General features: G+C 40.2%; 1 pseudogene; it reads left to right on the top strand.

The window, feature by feature from the left end:
- Window positions 1–2,353: 2,353 nt before the first annotated feature.
- Window positions 2,354–3,317, top strand: LOC117717198 (ribonuclease P protein subunit p30 pseudogene; annotated as a pseudogene).
- Window positions 3,318–4,881: the final 1,564 nt, after the last annotated feature.

Below are 4,881 nucleotides of genomic sequence, written 5' to 3'. Positions count from 1 at the left end.
CTTGTGCCTCTCAAATGCCTGAGATTCCTAGCTCTATTCTTGGCGTCTACTGTCTTAGGGCAGGTTTCTGGGAAATAGACTCTGAGATAGAAAGTTGCCTGTCTCTTGGGGAAATGTGTAGATAGAAAGATGATAGAAAGATGATAGATAGATAGATAGATAGATAGATAGATAGATAGATAGATAATTGGGAAAATTTATAGATAGCATATAGGTGTAGCGTGGCTGCAGCATACACCCCGGCCAATCCCCTAGGCGTTGCTGATGCTCAAAGCCATTCTTAAACTGAGGTGAGGGGCAGGATTTTGTGCTTGCTGTTTTGAGATTCAAATTCTGGTCATTTATTTGTGACTCTTAAAGACTCTTATTTCAGACTGCATCAGACTTAGAAGTAGAAGTGAAGACAGCCCACGTCTCTTGGTAACCTGCTCCTGGGTTTTATTTTGGCTTTTTTCATTGTCTTGGCCAAAAATTTAGCATACTCTGCAACCCGTTCCTCATTTCTCTTGGTGCATTGCTTCTTCAGAGCAATGTGTTGATGTCTGTGTTGCAGGACACATGGAGTAACAAGACCCTTAGATGCTTTGGCTTCTTACATTCTTTGTTTAAGCATTTCTGACAGCATATTGGTGGACATCATCTTCCTTAGAGAGACTGAAAAGCTTTCAGATTATGCTAGCTCTTTTGGGTCTCAACCTTCAAGGCCCAGTACCATCTTTCATCCAGGAATACCCTCTCTCTTTTCTTTACAATAACTAAGTTTAGAAACACTTAGATGCATGTACAGTGTGTCTGTGAACACACTTAGGCTTCCTCTTTTCGGTTTTCATTGGTCTATATAAAAATGTCTTTTACTCAACAGCAAGAGCACTATGCCAAGGAGCAACTCACCTTGCTTCCTGGGAAAACCTTGTCTGTCATTCCTACCACTGGTTCAGACCATGCAACTCTTCCATTCTCCACCCACAGCATCAGCAGCTACTTATACGGCTTCTCATAGAAAGTATGAAGCTTGGGGGCTTTGTCCACTTAAGTGCATTTGATATCCAGTGACTAGGAAGGACACGTCCAACCTTATCTTGACGTGGCTAACCATCTAGGAGTTGCCACAAAGAAATCAGGGCCAGGTTTTTAAAACCTGATCTGAAGTCCCTTGATCCAAGGTTCTTTGGTCGTGTTTTTGGTGTTTTGGACTTTCTAATTGCTTACTGGGGAAGAGGCTGTCTTCTGTGTTCTAATATGTATCAGTATGTGTAACCTGTCCCAACTAAACTCCATAATTTTCTTCCTCATAGCGATCAAAATATCTTTATATACTGCCAAATGTCTCCTGTGGGTATTTTGCCTCCATCCAAGAGTCATCCAAGTTGCAGGTATGTCACAAGAAGGAATGCTCAGTGTACCCATGGTGTTTTGAATGAGACTGGCTCCCATGGGCTCATAGTTTGAACATTGAGTCCTCAGTCAGTGGAACTGTTTGGGAAGGATTAGGAGATGTGATCATGTTGGAAGAAGTGTGTCACTAGAGGCAGATTTGAGGTTTCAAAAGACTCATGCCACTCCCAGTGTACTAGCTCCCTGCTTTCTGTTTATGGACTGGGGAGTGAGTTCTCAGCTGCCCCATGCCTGATCCTTGCTGTCATGCTGACCCACATGGATGGACTCTAGCCCTCTGAAACTCTAAGCCCAATCTAATGTTTTCTTTTATAGCTCTCCTTGGTCATAGTATTTCGTCACAGACATTGAAAAGCAGCTAATACAGTACCCTTATCAGTTAATACCTCCAGAAGGAGGCTTTAGGCAGTGAACTACATGATCCCATATATGTTTGTTTTATGAGAGGTAAATAGAGGTAGGTGTAGGAAAAAGAAAACAAAATATTATAGCTAGTTCCAATATGCAGCTTTATGTTTTAATGTTTAAATTTTCAAATCACTTAAAATTTATTTTGTGTGTGATATGAGATAAGGTGTCCTCTTAATTCCACTACTCAAAAATGACACTTGTCTAATGCTTTTAATTGAATGGTTCATCATTTTCTTTCTAATTTTACATCTCTTATAATGTATCATAGTGTTCGATATACTTGTCAGTCTGTCTTTTAATTTTCCATTCAGCTTTGAAGGTTCATAAGGCATGTTTTTTCCTACACTGAGTATCTGGACCTGACCATAGCTGAAGTCTAGAGAAAAGAAGAGTCAATATGTCCATAATCATGGTATTAGGTGATAGATACATCACTTTTGGCACAGACACATAGTTTAACTCCCCAAATGACTGTTGAGCCTAAGAACTCCAAATTAACCTTGTTACTTTTAAAACCTGCAACTTGGGGTGCTCCTGGGATGTCAGCATGGCGGTGTTCGCAGATTTGGATCTAAGAGCGGGCTCAGACCTGAAGGCTTTGTGAGGACTCGTGGAGACTGCTGCTCACCTTGGATACTCAGTTGTTGCCATCAATCACATTGTTGACTTTAAGGAAAAGAAACGGGAAATTGAAAAGCCAATAGCAGTTTCTGAACTCTTCACAACTTTACCAATTGTACAGGGAAAATCACGACCAATTAAAATTTTAACAAGACTGACAATTATAGTTACAGATCCATCTCACTGGAATGTTTTGAGAGCAACTTCTTCAAGGGTCCGGCTGTATGTTATTGTTGCAGTGTTTCCAAAGACAGAAAAACTTTTTCATGTTGCTTGTACACACTTAGATGTGGATTTAGTCTGTATAACTGGAATAGAGAAATTACCATTTTTCTTCAAAAGACCCCCTATTAATGTGGCAATTGAGTGAGGCCTGGGCTTTGAACTTGTCTATGGTCCTGCAACAATGAGAAGGTACACTATCTCCAATGCTCTCAATTTGATGCAGATCTGCAAAGGAAAGAATGTAATTCTGTCCAGTGCTGCAGAAAGGCCTTTGGAAATAAGAGGACCGTATGATGTGGCGAACTTAGGGCTTCTGTTTGGCCTGTCTGAAAATGAAGGCAAGGCTGCCGTGTCCACAAATTGCTGAGCCATATTTCTCCATGAAGAAACTAGAAAAACTGCTTTTGGAATTATTTCTACACTGAAGAAACCTCAGTCATCAGAAGCGGATGATGAATCTCTTCCAGTGTGCAAGAAAGCTAAATGTGAGGGCTGAGAAGATGGCCTGAGTTTCTGTCACACTGCCTCCTCCCCTTCATAGCTCGTTAGTCACTGCAAAAATTAAACTCTGCTGAGTTGATATTTTCATTAAACTAGAAACCAACAGTCTATAAAAGCAGTTTTATATTCAAACCATTAAAACAGCAAATAAAACCCAGTGAAGCATTTTTTAAAGACTAACAGTTTAATTAATTTAGATGTACTTTAAGAGAAAACTATTTTATACTTCATGTAAGTAATAATAATAGGTACACTGAAGTAAGATGCCTTGGTATTGTAAGACATTGAAAAATTAATAAATTAATACTTTTCTACTTGGTAAAAAAAATAAAATAAAATAAAACCTGCAACTTGAAAAAGTGAACTACCTTGGAAATTGAGATTAAAGACCATCCTTGAATCTTAAAGATGTAGCTTAGTTTAGGCTTCCTTTGCATGCAGGAAGTCTTGGGTTTAGTCCCCGGGACCACATAAACTAATGTGCCTGGTAGTGATGATCTACAATCACAGCATTATGGACATGAAGGTAGAGGAATCAAGGTCATCCTCACTACATACACTTTGAGGCCAGCCTGGGATACATGAGATACTCTGCGCAAAATGAAACAAAAATAGCAAATAAAAACTGGACTATCATTCTGTATACATGTGTTCATTGAGGGTCTAACTCATGCTCCTGTGTGTATATGAAATACAAGTGCATGTGTTGGTGGAGTCAGAGGTTGGTGTTGGGATGTCTTCCTCAATCTCTTCTCTGCCTTAGTATTCTTTTTTTTTTTTTTTTTTTTTTTGAGAATTTCAAGCATGTATATAATGTGCTCTACAAATTCACCACCTATTCCCTCTTTTCCAGCTGCAACCCTGTCCACTCACTTTCCCATCCCAAATTGTTGTGCTCTTTTCTTAAAACCCACTAAGTTCACTTAAAGCAACCTGTATGTGTATGGGTATAGGACCACCTACCAGAGCATGGGCAGTCTCTCAGGGCTGCATCCCTGAAGAAAACTAACTCTCTATTCCTTAGCAGCCCTTAACTGCCAATAGCTCCTCAGCTATGGGTGGGGCTTGGAGAGTCTCTTCCATCCATGCGGGATTTTGACTCCCTTGATCTTCTGTAGGTCCTTTTGAGACAGGGTCTTCCACTGAAACCAAACCTTATTGTTCATCTAGATTGGCTAGCCAAAGTCCTTAAGCATCTTCCTTTCTGCAACTCCCAAGGGCAAAGCCAGTGCCCAGAGGTGATATGAGGGCAAGAAGTGACTACAAGAGCAAGGACCAATGTCAGCAAGGCTATAAAACTGCCTAAGTCTCTTTGGTCATCATCACTCTTTCCATTTGAAATTCCATTGCCTTAGACTGCTATTGAATGGATGTTGTATCATTTGTGTGACATTGTTCTTTAGAAGACAGGAGCAAATGTCTACTCACTCCAGATGAGGAACCAACAACAGACCAAAGTAAGGATACCACTAAATTCCAACTTGGTGAACTTATTAAAGTTACTTACAGGAGTAGGGATAAGGGGCTATTTATAAGAGTAGAAATGACTCAAAGACCTCAACAAATGCTGACCTTAGCATAGATGATGACTTATGAAACCTGGAAATCTGGAGCTCAGTACACAATTTCCTGGAAGTTCAATAGGTTGGAGAATGTTCCAGACAGATCAGTAGGTCTGGGCCTCTTCTAGGTAGCGTTGCTTATCTGAGATTGTCTCTCAGCAATCCT

The sequence above is a fragment of the Arvicanthis niloticus genome, chromosome 11 (assembly GCF_011762505.2).
Source record: "Arvicanthis niloticus isolate mArvNil1 chromosome 11, mArvNil1.pat.X, whole genome shotgun sequence".
NCBI classification, from domain to species: domain Eukaryota; kingdom Metazoa; phylum Chordata; class Mammalia; order Rodentia; family Muridae; genus Arvicanthis; species Arvicanthis niloticus.
This window is presented reverse-complemented; position numbering and strand designations above follow the sequence as displayed.